The following is a 21,811-nucleotide window of genomic DNA, read 5'->3' as shown; positions in this document are numbered from 1 at the left end:
TAGATCTCTCTGTTTTTCCAGTGTGGGACTTCAGAGCTTTCAATCCACGAAAGAGTCACCATCAGGAATGCATTGACCACACGTCCTTTAAGCACTTTTTTCTTTAATATTTCTGTCAAGAGCGTTCACTAAAAGGTGAGCAGCAAACAGTTCAAAGGCATCTTCTAGCAAGAGTCTGGGCCCAGTGTTCTGTGCTGTTAATCAAAGGCAGGGCCGTAGGAACTAAAAGATCAAAGCGCACCATCCACCGACACACTCTTTAGAACTTAGAGCCTCTCCCAGGCTAGCACCTGGCATCCACCTGCACCTGGTGAGGTTGGGGTAGAACCTCTGCAGGGCCCATCAAAAATTCTTCTGCAATGTCTACTGGGTGCCAGAAAATGAGGATACGGTGTTGAACAGGTCCTTGTCCAGAATGGCCCTAGTCTAATATTTACACTATAATTAATTACTATTTGGGTCTTTTGTTTGTATTTATTTATTTTTATTAGTATACAGCAGTTGTGTGTATTTTGGGGGGATATGTGATATTTTGATACCTGCATACAATGTGTAATGACCAAATCAGAGTAATTGAGATATTATCACCCTAAACATTTATCTTTTCTTTGTGTTGGGGACCTTACAGTTCTTTGCTTCCAGCTACTTTGAAGTGTACAATAAATTTTTGTTAACTATAATTTCCCTAGTATTCTGTCAAAGACTAGAACACGTTCCTTTTATCTGACTGTACTTTCGTACCCCTTGACCAACATCTCTTCACCCCCACTAATCACTATGTTTGTTATTTGCTGTGAAGGATAAGGACGCCTGGACTTGTCCTTAAAAGTTGGCTAAGTAGGCCGAGGTGGGCAGATCACGAGGTCAAGAGATTGAGACCATCTGGCCAACATGGTGAAACCCTGTCTTTACAAAAAATACAGAAATTAGCTGGGCGTGGTGGCACACGCCTGTAGTCCCAGCTACTCAGGAGGCTGAGGCAGGAGTATCGCTTGAACCTGGGAGGTGGAGGTTGCAGTGAGTCCAGATCATGCCACTCCGCTCCAGCCTGGGCAACAAGAGCAAGACTCCATCTCAAAAAAAAAAAAGTGGGCTAAGTATCTTCCAGAACACAAATAAAAGAATAAACATGTTTCCGAAATTCTCACCAAGTATACCAAGTATACAGTATTGATTTTCATAGTCTCTTACAGATTGATAATCATCTTATTAGTTTAGGAATAAATAAATATATTGTTTATATTATGAACAGATCTCTATTTATCTTGCCAGCTTAGGACTATAGAAATATGTTCGTTATGACTTTGGTCATAAAATGGTTTTTTGGTGGAATTCAGAGAATAGATTACTCAGACAATCATCACAGGTAGATTCATTAAAGTTACTTTTAAATATTTAATAGTTACCATCAGATAAATCCACAAATGGACAACTTTTAAGGAATTCAGTGTTTCATAATTTTACGATTGTTAGAAGCATCCTATTGCAATGGGGACAAAAGTGTGTGATGGCTGTCATCTGGTGCTTTCTGTTTCTCCAAGAAGTATGAGAAACCTGCACTGAAAAGGAAAAAGAAATGCCAGAGAGTTGAGGAGAATGGAGCATATAGAAATTATTATTGTGATTTGTCCTCTTTACACAAAAACAGAGAAAGCCTCTGACAACTGCCTACATTGACTAATTTAGTGCTTGAAACTTTTAACCACAAACAGATATCCAAAGTGCACTACCCATTTGAAAGGAAGACTAGGGTCAGACTGTCTGGATTTGGATCAAACTCCTTCACTTACTAACTGTGTGGACCTTGGCACAGATCAGTTTACTTGCCTGTGTGAGGGAAATCCTGTGCCTCAGTTTCCTTATCTCTATATTGAGGTTAGTAGTAGTCCTTACCTTAGAGAGGTTTTTTAAATATTAAATGATTGCATATGTAAATGCTTATAATAGTACCTGGTAAACAATAAGCAAGCATTAGCAATCATGATTTGAGGCACCCCAACAGCACAAGACACACTAGAGCTAAAATGAACATTCAGAATAAATGACACCAATGGAAACAGAAAGAATTTTTTTTAAATAAGAAAACTTTTAGAAACTACAACTTAATATTACTAAATTAGTTTTCACAGAACATTGAGAGGATATTGCAGTCACAATATAAGAATATAAACAGGGTCTGGCCTGGTGGCTCACACCTGTAATCCCAGCACTTTGGGAGGATGAGGCAGGAGGATCGCTTGAGCTGAGGAGTTCAAGACCAGCCTGAGCAACATAATGAGACCCCCTGTCTCTATAAAATAAATTATTTTTAATTAGCTGGCCATGGTGGCGCATGCCTGTGGGCCCAGCTACTCAGGTGGCTGAGGCAGGAGGATCCCTTGACCCCATGAGGTCGAGGCCACAATGAACCGTGATCATGCCACTGCACTCCAGCCTGGGTAACAAAGTGAGACCCTGTCTCAAAAAAAGAACAGGAGCAATCTGTTAACAAGGTAGTCAAAGAAAATTTACAGAATAAAAAGAAAAGGACAAATGTCAAATACATAGACCAGTTTAAAGGACCCACAGCAGACAGCCTGCTGCTCAGCAAGACCAGCTTTCTCTTCCTCTTGTGCCACAGCCAGACTGCACTTCCCAGGCCCCCTTTGGAGCTTGGGATAGCCAGTGGAACCTGAAAAGGAATATGTCTCATGCCCAGGCCTGGCTGCTGAAACTCTCCGCAGTACCATTCTGTGTTGTGAGGCTGTGGTGCAGTTATACAGTGGCAGATGTTTTTGCAGTGGCTGGGGGATTCTTTGTGTGAAAGTGGCAGAGTGGGGGCTGTCAGGTGGGCAGAGGTGTCAGTCAGAACCATCAGTGCTGCTCTGAGGAGCCTGAACTTTGCTTTGGGGCCTTGGGAATCCACTAAACTGTGTGCTATGTGTAGATGGGTATAACAAGCAGATGTGCATTTCAGAACATTCACTCCCTTGGCTGGGGGAGGATACTGAAGAGGCCAGGAAAGGTGGGCATGGCGCTGAGGCTGGAAGCAGTTAGGAGGTTTTGGTAATTACCAGGTGGAAAGGGATCGGGCTTGAATTCAAGCAGTGTTAGCGGGATGAAAGGGAGAGATAGATGCCCAAGGACATTGTAGAGTCAACTGTTCTGTTGGGTGTGGGGAGCTGAGATGCCACAATAAGAAATAAATGTGGATACAAGTGTCATCACATTTGGGGATGCATCATGACTTTGGGTGCTTATACTCATGGCTGTTATTTTCTCTGAGAAGTTAGAAGACTTTTTTAAAATTTGTTTGGTTTTGTGTTGTTGTTGTTGGTGGTGGTGGTGGCGGTGGTGTTTGAGACAGGGTCATGTTCACACCACTGAACTCACCCAGGCTGGAGTTCAGTGGTGTGATCATGGCTCACTGCAGGCTTGACCTCCTAGGCTCAAAGGAACTTCTCACCTCAGCCTCCCAAGTAGCTGGGACTACAGGTGTGCACCACCACATCCAGCTAATTTTTTTATTTTTTATTTTTTTGGTAGAGACAAGGTTTCACTGTTGCCCGGGCTGGTCTTGAACTCCTGAGCTGAAGCAACCCTCCTGCCTCAGCCTCCCAAAGTGCTGGGATTACAGACATGAGCCACCATGCCCGGCCCAGAGGACTGTTATCAGCACCCTCTCCACTGCCACATTCTATACTCTATCCATCTCAAACTATTGGCTATTTCATTTATTGCTGCCCCTGTAGGTACTATTGCTCTGTCTGAAATATGCACATCCCCTTGACAATCCAGAAAGTTTCTAAACAGCCTTTTACCTACATCAAGTCTTCTGGGAAGGCTTCTCTCACTTCAGAAAAGCCTGGCTGCACCCCCTTTGAGCCTTTTCTCTCCCATGCCCTCTCCCTTCTGGTGGCATTTATAAAAGTGGGGTCACCATGCTCACGACCTCTTTACAACTAGACAGAGAGCATCTGATGGCAGGCAAGGATTTTTTTTTTTTTTTTGAGACGGAATCTTGCTGTGTCTCCCAGGCTAGAGTGCAATGACGTGATCTCGGCTCACTACAACCTCCACCTCCCGGGTTCAAGTGGTTCTCCTGCCTCAGCCTCCCAAGTAGCTGGGATTACAGGGGCACATCATCACGACTGGCTAATTTTTGTATTTTTAGTAGAGATAGGAGTTCACCATGTTGGTCAGGCTGGTCTCAAACTTCTGACCTCAGGTGATCCACTCGCCTCTGCCTCCTAAAGTGCTGGGATTACAGGTGTGAGCCACTGTGCCTGGCCGGAGAGATTTTTTTTTTTTCATCCTGTGTTTCCGATGACTAGTCAAGGGCCTATGATAAATAGGTGCTCAGTAGACATTTGATGAATAAGGTAATTCATTAATGAGAATAAGGGACAGGAAAAAGATGTGGATCTTGAAGTAGTAGCATCCCCATCTCCATTCTTATGAGAATAGAGGAGCTGAGGAGCAACCTCTGAAAGGACCAATAGCATTGAAAATTTGATAAATAAAGTTGAAAGCAAAAAAGTATACATTCCACACAGTTGTATGATTCCTGTGCTTTTTGTTGCCTCAAATGCTTCATTCTCATGATTCTTTATCTTTTTAAATTTTATGTATTTATTTTTAGACAGAGTCTCACTGTCACTCAGGCTGGAGTGCAGTGACATGATCATGGCTCACTGCAGCCTTTACCTCTCAGGCTCAAGCATTCCCCCAACCTCAGCCTCCCAAGTAGCTGGACCACAGGCTTGTGCCACCACACCCGGCTAATTTTTTAATGTTTTTTTGTAGAGACAGAGTCTTCCCATGTTGTTCAGACTGGTCTTGAACTCCTACGCTCTAGTGATCCTCCCGCCTTGGCCTCCCAAAGTGCTGGGATTACAGCCATGAGCCACCGCACCCAGCAACCCTGATGATTCTTAATCTGATTTTACTTTTATTTTACTGTGTCGGCTTCTAAGCAAACACTACACTAAACTGTGTAGCAATCAAAGTAAAATCAGATTAAGAATCATCTGATTACAAACTTTCATCTCAATGGAATATTTAGAGAAATGGTGTGTAACCCTGCATCATGTTCTGTGGTAGAGTCTGTTACAAGAAAACAAGGCAATTGTGCTCCTTGTGGATCACAGATATGCTCACGTTCTAGAACAGAACTTGCATGATCTTGTAAGTAGTGCAGATCATGACTTGCCCTCTTTACATCTTCAGTCTTTAGAAAGTCAGCCAGATATGGGAGTCTAAGAATCCTTCTAACTTTTGGAGCTTTTCTCTTCTCCTCAACCTCCCTATCCATGCATGATCCAGCTCCATCCTGCTACTGTTCCCTTGGTCCAGTGAGAAGACTCATTCACCTAAAGGTTCCTATTCCTGGGAGGGTGGTGGACGCTGTCATTCCTCAGCTTGAAAAAAACTGCTAAACAAACCCATCTCTACCATGGGAACATGAATCCCACTCATGGCATAACTTCCATTTGTTATTATGCAAAAATTTTCTATTTCCAATAGAGTGAGGAGAGGAAGGAAATAAAGGAACAAAGCAGGAAGAGAACCCTATCCTGCCATGGGCATGTTATGATATGTGTCCTCCAGGAGACTTTAAGTTCATTGAGGGAAAGCACCCCACCTTCTTGCTCCTCTCTATCTCCAATACCTAGGAGATTACCAGGCACATTCAACAATATTGCTGGTTAAGTGAATGAGGAAGCGATTGAATAAACAAATGTGTAACAGCGAGGCAATGTTTGCTGCTGCTGTGGTGGTTGTCCCAGTATCGGCTGCAGTACAATAGGAAACATGGATCTCAATGAATGCTTTCTGTAGTTAATGCTATTCATACAAGATTAGTGATGCTAGACAGGAAAGCAGCGACCTGATGATCTGCATCCACTCATTTGCAGACGGGGTCAGAAGTCAAGAGGAGCCTGGAGCGCAAGTGGAGCCTAAAGAGACTCGGTGGCGGCCAGGCACAGTGGCTCACACCTGTAATCCCAGCACTTTGGAAGGCCGAGGCGGGTGGATCACGAGGTCAGGAGATCGAGACCATCCTGGCTAACGCGGCGAAACCCCATCTCTACTAAAAATACAAAAAAAATTAGCCGGGCGTGGTGGCAGGCGCCTTGTAGTCCCAGCTACTAGAAAGGCTGAGGTAGGAGAATGGCATGAACCCGGAAGGCGGAGCTTGCAGTGAGACAAGAATGCGCTGCACTCCAGCCTGGGCGACAGAACGAGACTTCTTTTCAAAAAAAAAAAGAGAGACTCGGTGGCTGTCAGTCTCTTCCCACGTCGTGTAGCAAGGCTTCATCATCATCAGCGTTTCTTCTTCTTCTTCTTCTACCTTTGAATAATCCAGTTCCCATTTTGTGCATTGGTTCAAAAGTCAGAAAAGTAAAAACGAATACAAAAAAGCAACATATTGAGCACTGAACTACCTGAATCAAAAGCATATGGTAGTTGTATAGGAGTTGTTATTTTTTTCCCCGTCACTGGTTTTGGTTTTTCTGCCTTTCATTGTATGAGAATAAAACACTTTCACAGAGCAATTTGGAAAGTTCAAAATTGCTAGGCATGAAAAATGATTTTTCATTTTTGGACAGATATGATATATCTTCAGAAGCCATTTATATCCAACTGCTGTACCTGTCTTTGGGAAATTTGACTTAAAAAAAAATTGTAGCCTGATACAAGACACGACAGCTTTGTGTACAGAGACTTTGCTAAGCCTTCCTGCTTGGATTCAAAGATAATAACTATATGGCATACAAATACCTTGCGAAAATGGGTATTTTTTGTTTAACTATACCTGAAAAAATATAACTAGATGTGCAATTTTACAAAGGGATGACAAGTTGATGTTTATTTTACGGAAGAGCTGGACATAATAACTGTTGTTACTTGGTGTATATGTGTGTGTGAGTGTGTGTGTGTGTGTGTGTGTGTGTATTTATTTATTTATTTATTTATTTATAGGGTTTGGTTCTGTTTGGGGCATCAGGCATCCACTGAGGATCTTGGAATGTATCCCCCATGGATAAATGGGGGCTACTCTGTGTCATAAAGTTCAGTGGAAAAATCCCAGTGGGTGAGGAGTCCAGACAGAGGAAACAGCCCAGCAGGATTTGTTAGTGACGGATTCCAGTTTTAAAAAATAGTTTATGTGATAATTAAGCAAATGAATAGTCATATTTTCCAAATGTGAGTTTTTAGCTTGCCATTGACAGAAAAAGAAGCTGCAAAAAGGGGAACCACTCTTACATGCAAAATAATAGAAAGAAAACTCAAGATAACCTAAAAATACAGACAGGTTGAATTCCTGAGTGAATGCTGACTAGGATCCACAGTGTTTGCACAATAAGTGTTTATAAATCCTTGAGATAAGTCACCACAGCATGACCGAATAGCAAGCCAATACACACACACACACACACACACACACACACATTTTCCCTTTTGAGAAAATTTTAGGGTTTTATTCTGATGCCTCATAGCAGTGAAATGCTTTTTTGCTTGTTTGTTTGTTTGTTTGAGACAGAGCCTTGTTCTGTCGCCCAGGCTGGAGTGCAGTGATGCAATCTCGGCTCACTGCAAACTCTGCCTCCCGGGTTCAAGTGATTCTCCTGCCTCAGCCTCCCGAGTAGCTGGGATTACAGGCGCCCGCCACCACGCCCGGCTAATTTTTGTATTTTTTAGTAGAGACGGGGTTTTGTCATGTTGGCCAGGCTGGTCTTGAACTTCTGACCTCAGGTGATCTGCCAACCTCTGCCTCGCAAAGTGCTAGGATTACAGGCGTGAGCCACCGCACTCGGCCAGCAATGAAATGATTTTAAGGAAGTAACAAAACAGCACGAGGAGAAATGTGGGGATTGGAACCCAAATGCTCCCTTAAGGGTCACTCACTCTTCAGCCACTCTTCAGTCCTTGACCTTTCAACCCTTCCAGTCAGCACCTCCTGGTGCTGCCCCAGGAGCAAGAAGCCCTGCCTCTGCCTTAGGCTCCAAAGACCATAATTATTCCCAGGGAGTCTTTTTGAAATATCTGACTATGATGAAGATAATATGTGTTACCAGGGTTATTCTTGTACTGAGTGCTTAGCATGGACCAGGTGCTACATTGATAGTTTTAACCTTGTTATCCCATTCACTCCTCACTACAGCCCTATTTCTATACAATTACTGTATGTTTCTTACTCAGTTAAACATTGCACTTCATAGAACACTGCATTGTTCCATGAAGTGTCTGGGTGCAGTGGCTCACACCTGTAATCCCAGCACTTTAGTAGGCCAGGGTAGGAGGATAACTTGAGGCCAGGAGTGCAACATCGAGCTGGGGAACAGAGTGAGAACTTGCATCTACAGAAAAATTTTAAAAATTAGCCAGGTATGGTGGTAAGTCCCTGTAGTCTCAGCTATTTGAGAGGGTGAGGTAGAAGGATCACTTGAACCCTGGGGGTCAATGATGCAGTGAGCTGTGATCGTGCCACTGCACTCCAGCCTGGGCAACAGAGCAATACCCTGTCTCAAAAAAAAAAAAAAAAAAAAAAAAGCCAGGGATTGGGTGGGGAACAGAGGCACTAATTTTTCCAGGGACACATAACTCAAAAGGGTTGATAAGTTAGGCTGCTTGTGATAACTATGATTAACACTCCTCCAACTGTGACTGCAAAAATTCAACAGCTAGAGTAGCCCTCTTAGAGTGACCTCTGTTCTTATCAAGAAACAAACAAATTTATACTGGTTGGTGAGAATAGAGTGGTAGTTTTCTTGGGGACAAGGAAAAGAGAGTATTAATGAAGAAATGAGAAATGAAATGGTGCTTCCCACGGAGAGAAGAGAATGCTGGAATTTCAAGTGCTTCTTGGACTTCTTCTAAGAGAAAATTGGAACAACTCATTTTCTGTTCTTTCAAACACAATTTAGCCCTGCCCTGGCCCTAGAAGACAAACAGGATGCAGGGGCTTTGCTAGGCTCCCATGGTTGCTATTTTCCCTGTAATCAAAATGGCAAGAGAAGAATACTTGATAAAATGAAGATGTAGCAAGAACTTACTGTCCATCATTAGGCATTAAAGATGGGGTAAAAGGAACTAATACTTACAGAAAGCTGAGTAGGGTAGCATTTCTTGGCCTCAGTGTTGTCATGTTCTAGTGGAATGGACTGAGTGGCACAGGAATACCAATGTAATCAGTAAAAGTGAAGTACAAAGAACTAGACACACAGAGGAATGAACAATTGTCTCTTGTCTGGAAGCCCAAGGAAATCACCATTTAGAGATTACATATGAACCAAGCCCTCTACAAAAGGGTTCCTAGGCATCTGTGTCAAAAACAGACAGATTAAAAAAAAAAAATTACCAATGCATTTGATGCAGAACCAAGGTTGAGAACTACTGGAAGAGGTTAGAGAGTGAGAAACTGGATTTTGAAGCTGTAGCTTTTAGGCTCCCTGAGACTATGGAGCACTTGATTGCTGTGGGCCAGGTGTGATGGAGAAGGCTCCTATCAGAGCAGCTGCAATAGGGATGGGAAGGAAGAAACTAAAGACACAGGTGCACTTGACGGGAGGGAGAGGATGCAGAAAGGGACCTGCTAAATCGTGAACTCCCAAGGGTGGGCACTAACCTATCTCTCCATCCCAGAGTACCCAGTACATGACTCACACAACATGCCAACAGAATAGATACTTGTTGAATAAATAATTGAACTGGGTAAATATATTTTAAAAATTTGGAAAACTGGGCACCTGGGGAATAGAGAATCACAAAAACACAACAAAGAAATTTGAAAGGAAAAATGTTTAGAGAAAAAAAGTGAATTCAGTCTTAGACCTTTTCAGTTTAAGTAATTAGACATAATAATTTGAAGATTCAAGCATCTGAGAAGTCTGTCTAATGTGCAAAAGAAGGTCAAGTCATAGGGCCTTCCTAAATTCCTATATTTTGTCACCCCCTCCTATTTCATTTGTATGTGACCAGGAGACTAAAACATGCATTATGCTCCCAACAGGCTAAATCTATTCTGGGATCCACTGAATGCCACTAGCGGGTCTGCTCAAGAGAATTCCTGATTGAATGACAACGGCGCTAAGAACAGTAAGTCATGATTGGGAAGCAGTAAGGGAAGAGTGGAGCCCAGATATCCTAAATTAAAATATAAAAGGCTAACGTTATTGGGCATGTACATCTAAATTTCAAAGTAAAATGCCAACATCCCACTACGCCTCCCGAATCCAGCACATTCCACCTAACACACACATACACACACACACACACACACACACACACACCCTTCCCTCTGAGGCAATTAATGGGCCCAAACTGACTTTTTTATGAAATCATAATATAGAAAGAAATGCCCATGCCGAAAATGTCAATGCACAATAATTTATCAGAAATCAATGCTCTATTCTATGTCCCCAAGCTCAACACTAACGTTGTAACCTCTTAAATGTGCCTTGTTGTCTGCAGCTTGAATTCCTTTGTGGTTTCACATACGTTATTTGGATGAAGGCTGAAACTCTCACACACTGGTTATTATAGACTGTGCAGTTGAAATTAATAGACTAGAGAAGCCCTCTGTTTGAAAACTCACTATTTTTCCTCTTCTGACTCATAGTTTCTCTTTTTTGTTTTTTTCGCATTATTGATCAGTGAATAGTCTAGTAATCTAACTCATGTGTATTTCAGGGCTAAAAATGGAACACTAACCTTGAATGGGGAAAGGGGCTGAATAATGTTAACATTCAGGTAAAGAACAGGTTAATTCGGAAGGGAAGCGGGGAGACAGGACTCCCTGGGAGAGCAGGAGGAAGGCAGAGGGCCTCAGGTGTAGCTGTTCTCTGAGCTATTAGGTACTTATATCATGCGCTCTGTCATATCCAGGAAACAGGAAAAGAAAAACAATCATTGGGAAAAATATTAATACCATAGAGAGGAGAACTATGTTTCAATTACCTCAATTCCTATGATCCTTCATTAGTAATGGAAGATGCATCATCCACAATAGAGAAAACATAAGTGCCTCAGAAATATAAAGTTGTCTATTTCTCTGAAGTCAAAATGACAGTATTTTTGCTTGTAGCAGAAATGTCTACTAACTTACAAATGAACCATCTATAAGAATTATTTGTTTAATTATATGACCCTCAGTTACTAATGTGCCCTGGACACTGTAGCTTCTGTGGATTCCTCAGAAATTATCCTGAATATTATAATCTGCTAAGCTCTTACATCATACACCAGGACTCAAGTCAGACCATCAGTTCTTTGATACTTCTCTGTCTTCAAATCATCTTACCAAATACCTGACCATCTTCCTTCCTTAGGGCCTGAGGCTGTACCAGTTCTGGCATTCATATAGAGCATTAATACACCCACACAGTGCCTTTATTTTTCTGTGCACAAGTGAAGATAAATATACTTATGAAATTAGCAGTTTATGGCCATGTCCAGCATCCACTTGCTGCTACCTATCTCTTACATCCCCTTCCCAGCCCAGCCCCTCTGCCTTCCTGTATTCTCTCCCTCTATTAAAACAGCCACAGATCTGATGTCATCAGTTTTTCTTTGATGGAGACACTTTCACCCCAAATGCCACCTCTTTCAAACTTTCCCATTCAATACCTTTTGTCTCTACCTGTAAAATGAAATACTTTGTTTTCTGTTTAGAGGTGAAAGAATTTCTTAGCTAGACATTAAGCAGGAATAACTACAAATGCTTTCAAGATAAATCTGTTACCTTTCAAAAAAAAGCAATGATATTAAGCACCTGAAAAAGAAGATGGGTCCAAAAAGAAATCACATCTTTGGGCTCCTGCCTTCTTTTCTCTCTTTTCTCCTATCCCTTAAATCTCAGTCAGTCACTTCCGAGTCCTGTGCCTGAGGATGCCCAGGTAATCTGGACCCATGGCCGATTCCATGGCACCCTCCCTGTCTCTACCAAGAGCAGAGGATCCAACTACAGTCCTGAGGAGGTCTATTAGAACCAACTGGGAAGCATTTATCAAACTATTGTTTCCTCCCAGTATATTCCCCCATCATTTTAATATGTTCCCACAGGGGTCGTGGTTCTCTAAGACTTATCCTCTACCACCCTGATGAAGAATCAGGGCTCAAAGCCTGTTAGGGGAGGAAAGGAAGGAGAGATGTTTGTGACTGTCCCGTGGCCTAGTAATCACACAGGAGCACTTCAGATGGACAATCCACTTTCAATTGGCCTTGTATCAGCATCCAGAACACTCAAGACAGTGGCAACAAAGAGACACGCAGAGACTTTTCACAGACTGGGAAGGGGAGAGAGAGATAGAGACCTGGCAGTGTAGAAAGACATCATAGATCCCTGAACTATGGACATATTCTCTATTGAGGGCTCAAGTATTAACAACATGCATGGACGTCAATATGACCATGCTGATTAAACAATAGTTGACCCTGGAATAATGTGGAGATTAGGGGAACCAACCCCAAAGGGTCACAATTCTGTGTTTAATTTTTGACTCTCCAGAAACTAAACTACTAATAATCTATTATTGACTGGAAGCCTTACTGATAACATTGTCGTTGAACACATATGATGTATGTTATATGTAATATGTATTACATATTGTATTCTTATCAAGTAAGCTAGAGGGAAAAAAAGTGTTATTAGGAAAATAATAAGCAAGAGGAAATATATTTCATTAACTGGAAGTGGAGTGGGTCATCATAAAGGTCTTTATCCATATCCTCACGTTGAGTAGGCTGAGGAGGAAGAAGAGATGGGTCTGGTCTTGCTGTCTCGGGGTGGCGGCAGCCGGGGAGAGGCAGAAGAAAATCTACTTGTAAGTGGATCCATGCAGTTCAAACCTGTGTTCTTCAAAGGTCAACTGTATAGTGCATCAGAAAACCTGTTAACATAGACAGGCAGGTAGATGCTTACTAACAAAGTACAACAGAAGTAGACTAAAAGTTTGGTTGCTTAAAGTAATTAGGAAAGTGGTGGCAAGGTGGCATAATTTTTCCACCTCTCCAAATCACCCCATGGAAACAGAGCAACTAAGATAACAAAAGCAAAACCTCCCAGATAACATCTCCAATAAAGCAGCGGGAAAAAACATCCCTATAAACCTCCAAATATGTGCGGTTTGGAATAAACTACTGGTGAGATTAAGACCTGTACAGTGTCTTTAACACGTCAGAGGAAATAAAAAGAGGACAAAGGGACTTCTGATGGCCCCAAGAGGCAGAGAAACAGAAACAGTTCACAAGTACCCACTGTAAGGCTTGGTGGGCCACTCTGGGAAGGGCAACTGAAACCCCTAGAGTCCTGCTGCCTCCAACTTGTGGGTGAACACAAGAGAACCAGCTTGTGCTGGAGGAGCCTGTGCCCCATGGACCCTCAAGGGACCCTAAATAGCCGTCTCCTCCACAGCAAAACCCCACATTGAAGAGAAACTACTGGAATAGAATCCAAATTAAGCAGGAAATAGACGATAGGAGCAAAGGAGGCAAAATAAAGAAGACGCAGATACAAGTGGAGGGGGGAGCAAAGAGCCAACAGATAGCAGATACATATACACATCCGAAAATAACAGAAAAGGCAGCTCTACATCTCTAGAGCTAGGAAGCTATCCTGGTTCACTCTTCTCTTCTAAGAGTACAAGAAAACTCATCTCACTTAAACATTAATAAAGAAAAAAATGGCCATCGAATCTATCATAAAGAAAAATGAATTGAGGAATGTAATGTCTCTGCAGACAATAAAAGCATGCCAGAAAAATATGCAAACAAAACAGAAGAAAATTTAGCCTAATATTTTAAATCAAGCTGAAAAAAAAAGATAGAAGCTTTTAAAGAACAGCATAACCCAGAATTTTAAGAACTCAAAAAGAAGCTAATTTGAAAAAACAAAGACTTGAAAGGAGTTTATAGAAATAGAAAAATATTAGAGTTGAAGGAAAAACTTATTCCAAAATTTTAGACTAGACTAAAAGAAACAAAATAGTGAATGAACACCAAAGAAAGTTCCTTAAGAAAAATAGAAAAGGAAAGAATGTATTTGTAAAAGAAAAAGATTTAAAACATATATATGAAAAAGGCATAGAAAATAGGAATAGGAGAACAAAAGAACATATAATAGAAGTTCCTGAAAAAGAAAATCAATGTAATGAAAGAACAAATATTATCAATTATAATTCAAAGACTACTTTTCTGACATAAAAATACACTTGCCCAACATTTGAAAGGACGTACCTGGTGAAATTGGCCCAGAATGGGCTACATATAAACATAGTCTACTAAAACTATTGACCTTTAAATAAAAAGAAAAAAGAGTTCTTTTTTTGGCACTAGTTAAAAGGTCAATATCCCTTATAAGAGAAAGAAAATCAGGTTGTCATCAGACTTTTTGACAGCAGTACTTTATGCCAGAAGACAATGGTATAAAATAGTTAAGAAATATTAAGGAAAGCAGATGTGAGCTAAAGATTTTATACCCAGCAACATTGATCTTTAAATACCATGGTCACAATTCTTAATAAACACACAAGAACTCAGGGAGTAATATTCCTATGAGCCTTTCCTGGGGAATTTATGGAGACCAAGCCTCAGAAAACCAATATGACTAAAGAAACGTTGACAATAGAACTGGCGGTGAGCATTAAGTAGACATTTTTTTGTATAACTCATAATGCTTGTAGTTTACAAGGGAGAGAGTATAAAATGTGATGGCCATTTGCTCTATATACAATTAACTGTCAAAAAATGAGGAGGGGCATACATTGGAAAGAGAATATAAAAAGTAGAATAAGCTCTGTGATTGCCTCAAGGATATCAATGGAGAATAAAAACATATCCGTTGAAAATAGACACCAGGGAACAGGGGAGAAGGTGAAGAAGGGGTTATTAGCTAATTTCAATTTTATTCGTAGTAGGATGGGGAGAAAAGTAAAAATGGGACTAAAGGTATTATTTACAGATATTAATAAAATTATAGATTATATGAAGATGTTAATAAAAAGGGCTCAGAACAAAATAGCACAAACATTTCTAAATACAAAAAGAGGCTGGGTGCACTGGTTCACACTTGTAATCCCAGCCCTGTGGGAGGCCGAGGTGGGAGGATTGCTTGAGCTCAGGAGTTCAAAACCAGCCTGGGCAACAAAGTGAGAACCCTATTCCCTACAAAAAAAATTTTAAATTAGCCAGGCACAGTGGCATGTTCCTGTAGTCTCAGCTGTTGAGGAGGCTGAGGCGGGACAATCCCTTGAGCCCAGAAGTTTGAGGTTGCGATGAGCTATGATGGCGCCACTGCACTTTAGTCTAGATGACAGAGTGAGACCCTGTCTCAAAAAGAAAACACAAAACAAAAAGATAGTGAGAGAGAGAGAACACATGTGCACAAGCAAATAATGTAGGCAAGTGTTTCTCAGACTCTGTAGTGAAGGGCCACTTTTTTTCCCCAATAATTTGTAAGCGACACTTGTAATATACAAAATCATGTGCTTGAATTTAGTGGCAATATCAAATTACCTTAAATGTTTCTAAATGTGTCTTGTTGTTGTTGTTGTTGCTTTCTATTCACAAGTCATCATAGCTTGGTAGCAAACAGTTCATGGAGCAGCCTTGATATTGACCACATAGGAAAAGAGTAGAAATGTAAGGCAATAAAGATAGAGGTAGTCACGGGTGTATAGATGTGAATACGTTTACATGCTTGTATGGATGGAAATACATGTAACAAATGTGACAAAAGTGATGCCAAGCATTTGGATCCTAAAAATAAATTTACTGATTAAATTTACATTTAAAAAAAGATTTCCAGATTACCTAACAAAGCAAAATCCAACAATCCAGGTTATATACATATAAACTTTTAATAGTAATATATATGTTTCTTTCAGGTGGAGAAAAGTCTGTGTACTATGCTACCAATTATCTAATAAAGGAGACTGGATAAAAAATACAAATATATATCAATTTTGTATAATTTGTATACAAATTATATACAAATATATACTAATGGACATATAAATCACAGCATTTAAAAATAAAATATTTAAAGGTAGAGGAAGGAAATAAGATTGAGGAGACAGGGAGAAAAGCTAGACTTGTTTTGTAAATTTGACTTTAGAGTCATGTGAAACTTTGCATTATTATAAAGCAAAATTACATTTAAAATGAAGTGATTTCTGAACATCAAAAGTAAAATAAGACTATTGAGCCTGTCTGTCCAGTAGGTGGCAGAACAGCACCAAAGGGACTATTCCAAGTGAGTGTAAAGCACAGTAATTTGACTGTTTTAGCAGAATGTTATCATAATGACAAAAACAACTGCAAAGTATCTTAAGCTGATTTTTGTAATCATTTTGCTAGTGGTAGTCTTATATTTATTCGAGACTGTTGCATATGTGTATTATGAATACAGCAAATGAATAATTATATTCATGTCAATGAAATTTGAAATTTGACAGGGAAAAGGACACTGTAAAAAAAGTCCTCTACTTGAATTTGAATAGGAAACATTATCATGAATTCATGATGAATATTATTTTATTAAAATACATGTTTTCTAGCTTTGTTCTCTGAAAAGACAGAACGTGCTCAACCCTTCACACACAGATAATGTTCTCTACATACCATTTTCCACTAAAAGGAATCAAAGGCTCCCTGAAGAAATAGCTGATTACAGGTCTGTGGAAGGAAGTGTACAAGACGGACCTGGAATATCATAAACTGCTTTGGTGATATCAGAACTCTGCAATTAAGTTAACTCTGTAATGAACTGAAACACATCAAATATTAACATTCATGAATTCCTAATGATACTGTTAAAATAAAATATTATTGATCATCCTTGCAAAATGCAAGGAAACCAAAATCATTATTTTAAAAACTGGCAAATAAAAGGAAGAGATCAAACATTTTTTCTAACTTCCCTATGCATATTATTCCAAGTAACCAAGTAGTTGATGAGATGTTTCTCTTGATAAAAGTATTCCATCTAATAAATGAAGAAGGAATTTTAAAATTCTAGTATTGCCGTTTTGCAACCTTTAATGAATTATTGGGTGTAGACAATGGTAATCAATGACTGCCAACATCACAAAAAAGCCACCAGACTTATGCTTCTGTATGGAGGTACACACCACCACCTATGGGGTATTTTGGCCAAAAATTGAACCTCAATCTGATGATGTCCCTGGGTCTACTGAATTCAGTACTAGTCCCATGTGGCTACTGAGCATTTGAAATGTGGATAGGCCAAATTGAGATGTTCTGTACACGTAAAATACACACCAGATAGCAAGAACTTAATATGAAAAAAAGATGTAAATTATCTCAATAATTTTTAATATTGACTACATACATAATATTTTTGACATATTGGGTTAAATAAAATTATATTATTAAAATTAATTTTAATTTTAATTTTTTCTTTTTTTAAATGTGTATTTTAAATTTTTAAATTATATTTGTGGCTCATATTTCTATTGTATGGTTCTGTTCTTAATTCTAACTACAACTTACAGGAAATACACTGGACAGAGGAACATGTTAAATGACACCAGAAGGATAGAAACAGTAAAACCCAGGCTTTAGAAAACTCTGCAACTTATATTTCTAATCCAATTTAATGGTGGAGTCAAAGTAACTAAAAATTTATAAACATGAGCACTGTAATTAATGTGTAATGTAGTCCTAAACATCAATATCTGCAAAATCATAGATTTGATATCTCAGTTTCATGTTCACTATTGCTCAAATAATGCATATCAATAAAAAGCCTATATATTTGCATTGGCTAAAGTAATTTATCACCAGTGGTATGTGAACTGCACTATGGAAAACAGATATATTTTCAATTTTTCAACCTTTAATAATCTGAAAACTTGATTCTCTCAGTTTATTCAGATAGAGGAATACATAGTTATGATTTCTATACTATTAGCCTTTTTTTACCAATATAATTAATTTTAATAATATATTTTGTTTGACATATCTAAATATAAATTTCAACATGTACTAAATATAACAATTATTAATGAGAAATATTACATTCTTTTGGCTTTGTACTAAACATTTTAAATGTATATTTTTCACTTATAGCATATGCAATTCAAATGCTATATTTTTATTAGGAATATTTAACCTAAGTAGATATCTTAAAATTTACATTTGAAAAAAATAGATTCAGATACCTAAGTTACCTAAAAGTTTTCAATGACTGAATTGAGTATCTATCAGTTTTAAAATTTAAATCAGTGAAATTAATTAAAATGAAATGAAAATTTAGAAACTCCATTTCTCAGTCACACTGGCCACATTTCAAGTAGAAAGCCTTTGTTTTTAATTCACTTTGTCCTAAAGCTGCAAGTAGAATTTCTACATCTTATCAGAATTGACTTGTTTAAAATACTTTTCAATTAAAACATGATACGAAGCCACTTAGATATGTAAAATTTAACAATTCTCCCTTTTCTCTCTTCCATCTTTACTGTTTTCCCCAAATTTGAGATCAAATTAATAAATATATTTACAATGTCTCTAACTTTAAAAGTTAAGTATTGAATTAGGCTTACTTAGACTTCACTTTTAATACAGTATTTCTTACATGCCTAACATAATAGGTGCTCAAAAATATTAGGTAATTTGTCTCCGTTTATTAGATCAGGAATTATTTAATAGTATCTAAACTTTTACTTTTGCTTCTACCCATTTATGAAAAAAAATCATTACAGCTTAGCATGCTTTAATATCTTATTGGGATAAATAAATAAGATTAAATATCTAAATAATTTACAGAAAGATATCTTACATTCTCTATAGCAAAACACTGATGAATACAGTAAAGTAAATCTTGGTGTTTTTTTTTTACTCACGTTGCACCAAAGCGAGAGAACACTAGGGGGCAGTGTTGTTAGAGCAGAACTCTCAAGAGGCTTGGAAAGGAGCGCTCAAATCACCAGCAGCTAGTGCGATAAATGGGGTTTAATAGCAAGAAAAGAATGCATTCGTTTAACTTTACTTTGTGAAGTTATGTGGACTATATGCATATTATTCACAAGGTCTTGGAAGAGACGCTTTGTTCAAACCCTGAGCCTATAATCTTAGGGACAAGCTCTTCCTGGAAAGGTCTTTCTTACCGAATTTTCTGTCCCAACGAAGATACAAAAGAGTAGAGCATTGCCAGAAAGTAACAATTCATAAACGCTAACCCCAAATGCCAATATAATATTTAGTTCCTACTTCATTTTAACCTTCACTTGTATCCACCATTCCTTTTATTTTCTTCTACTCACCCAGGCTTCTTTGCAGCACAGTCATTTTAAGAATATTCTGAGAGCATCTTAGCTCTCACTCCATTTCAGCTCAGTGAATTCTAAGGCAACAAAGGTGTATTAAGTAATTAATCCATAATGCCAGCCACTACCTAAAAAAAGGATAAGGCCAAAGCTAAAAAAAAAAAAATCAAAAGCTAGGAAAACTTATTAACATCTTCTAAAATTACATTGTTGTTGTCTATTTTAAGGGCATGAGTAGTGACTTTATGCTACATTTTGCAAAAAGTATTGAGCATAATCTATAGATACTTAATGTATAATGAGGTAAACATTTACACCTCAGACTCAGAACAGGCAGACAGCTAAGTTCTCTTGCTTTTTAAATATGCAATGAATTTTCTAATAGTCAAGTAACAAATCTATTTTTCTTTCTCTTTTAGAAAATTAGAATCTATATGTATTAAAGAGCTGTGCTCCAAATTGTGAGTCTGGCCTACTTAAATTTGAATAAAACATTCTATAGAGTTGACATTATTTAGTTTTGGAAAATTCTTGAAGTCTTTTTGGACTTTATAATTTAGCAGCAGGTGGTTCTGGTGATTTTAAAAGTCCATGATTAATATTGTTAATCCTAGTTGGTGTTTAGTCATCTCTTCAGATCTTTTGTACCTGGAATTTCTATAGCCTATTTGCCTGAAACTGTATAAATAATAAATGGTTTGCTGTCCTCTATATAGTGGCAAGCATCCAGGTTTCTGCAACTCGAAATTTCAGCTCCTCTCAGCTTCTATCAGGTTTGAGATATTTTTGGCCCCACTCTATCAGTCAGAATCCCATGAAAGAGAATCCCATTAACAGGGCTGAGGTGAATTTAGAGAAGGGTCTGTTTACAGAGCAGGGAGCAGGGTTAAGAAAATACAGCCAGAGAGGCTGAGGTACCCAGAGATAAGCACCGTGGGAAGCCCTCGCCACTCTAGGCCTGAAGAGTCAGATGAGGGGAAGGACGGGGTCCCCAAGCCTATGGGCACTAGAGCTGTGGACAGGCTGCCATCGCAGAGGGGCAGACTGCTGCTGAAACCCAAGCACAGGGAGGAAGTGGCACAGAAGGACCCAGAGCTGTCTCCCCCACCCTCGGCACCCCCAGCCAGGGCCTTGCCTGGATCACCTGGTGCAAGGCAGGGAAGAGCCAAGCACTGGGGAAGGTGGCCTAGGAAAGGGAGGGTCACAGGCCACTGAACGTTCTCACTCTTAATAAACAGAGTTTTACACTTCGAGGGGGTCTCTGTGGGTTCTTCTCTCCTTATCTTTTTACTTCACTCACCACATTCTTACCAAACCAGAGGGAAAGCAACAGTGGAGGGAAAGTCTTACACACGTCAGGCTTTTAGATAGAACCTTTTATTCCTCATCTCATATACCTTTTCTGCTCTATAAAAAACTAAAACTTTATCTTCTCAACATCTCGCTATGATAAGCTTTTAAGTGGGTCTTAAGCCCACTTAAAAGATGCTGCACCCTGATTTTGTTGCTGCTCCTGATTTGGGGAAGCTTAGTCAGTGATCCCATGAGAAGGGAAACTATGAGAGATTCATTCTCTCCTGAATCGCTTAGGAGGTCCCATTAAAGCCCCTGCTAAACTCATCATCCCCAGCCTGGACCACGTTTGGTTAATTTCCAGTTTTTCCTTTCCTTGCAATAACCCACTTGAAACTCCATCAGGGAAAATAAATAATAATTCAAATGCAAAACGTATTGTCACTTTTATAAAATACTGCTCTCCTTGCCCCACCCTCACCACCTCCCTTTCTCCCCTTCCTGATTTTTACTGAAAAGAGAAAAGACAAGGAAATCTCAATGGTTTCATTCTCAGCACACATTCTAAGTCTGTCATTAAATGACCGCTGATTTTGTCACATACATATGGACAAAACTCTGTAAGAAAGCAATTGATTAAAGCCAATGAGAATTTGCTGCGCTGAAATGGAATCAGTGAATAAAAATTTATTCTGTTTCTTTTCTTTTTTCTAAGAGTCCTCTCCATTATTCAAAAGAAGCCTGTCTTATCTTGTTTCCAAACTCCTTTTCCTTTTCTTTCCCCTATGCTGTTGATTTCCTACCTTCTTCCCACGTGAGTCGCCGGTGCAAGAGGGGGGTTCCTGCTTGGGTACCCACATCAGTAGGTTTTGTCTCCTCATCTGCTTGTCTTCTGAAGATAAATCGTTGGCAGAACTGAAAAAAAAAAAAAAAATCATGGAATGGCTTTTTTACATTTCTGCCAGGGGGAGGCTATTTTGTAATCTTTTTGCAGCCTTCCTGTGCACAACCCAATCCCAAGCTGACTTGATTATCTCCTTAACTGTTTAGAGCAAAATTCAAAACTGGAATTTGTTACCTGCCCTAGGAGCAGATGCAATGCTGCTGAGTTGTCTTGTGAATTGCCAGGGTTCCTTTTCTCTTACAGACAGATCTTAAGGGTCTTCCAGAGACCCCCTATTAGCCAAATAACCTTGATAGTTATTACAGAGAAATTGTAATTCTTTTTGAAAGTATTTGTGCACTCA

The 21,811-nt window shown here is 39.3% G+C and overlaps 1 protein-coding gene, 1 long non-coding RNA gene and 1 pseudogene across 10 annotated transcripts in view; 2 read left to right on the top strand and 1 right to left on the bottom strand.

Annotated features, from left to right (window-relative positions):
- LOC129459994 (transmembrane protein 98-like) overlaps positions 1-21,811 on the top strand; it is a 165,723-nt pseudogene that overhangs the window by 132,802 nt on the left and 11,110 nt on the right.
- Positions 516-21,752, bottom strand: LOC134736862 (uncharacterized). 8 transcript variants are annotated; one of them, XR_010121262.1, is made up of 7 exons: positions 21,368-21,752; positions 18,849-19,399; positions 16,606-16,659; positions 15,499-15,590; positions 12,674-12,875; positions 1,407-1,559; positions 516-1,073 (listed from the first exon to the last, which is right to left on the bottom strand). It is a non-coding gene; the product is annotated as an uncharacterized lncRNA (long non-coding RNA). The 8 variants fall into 8 exon arrangements; XR_010121258.1 differs by lacking the exon at positions 516-1,073 and having other exon boundaries at positions 1,376-1,559; XR_010121263.1 differs by lacking the exon at positions 516-1,073 and having other exon boundaries at positions 1,376-1,554.
- Positions 9,998-21,811, top strand: part of DLGAP1 (DLG associated protein 1) — a 529,488-nt gene continuing 517,674 nt past the window's right edge. For both annotated transcript variants that reach the window (XM_055237226.2, XM_055237199.2), the window contains exon 1: positions 9,998-10,083. The gene's annotated coding sequence lies outside the window, so the exon portion shown is untranslated. The remainder of the gene's footprint in view (positions 10,084-21,811) is intronic.

Source organism: Symphalangus syndactylus, chromosome 1 (genome assembly GCF_028878055.3).
Source record: "Symphalangus syndactylus isolate Jambi chromosome 1, NHGRI_mSymSyn1-v2.1_pri, whole genome shotgun sequence".
In the NCBI taxonomy this organism is placed as follows: domain Eukaryota; kingdom Metazoa; phylum Chordata; class Mammalia; order Primates; family Hylobatidae; genus Symphalangus; species Symphalangus syndactylus.
This window is presented reverse-complemented; position numbering and strand designations above follow the sequence as displayed.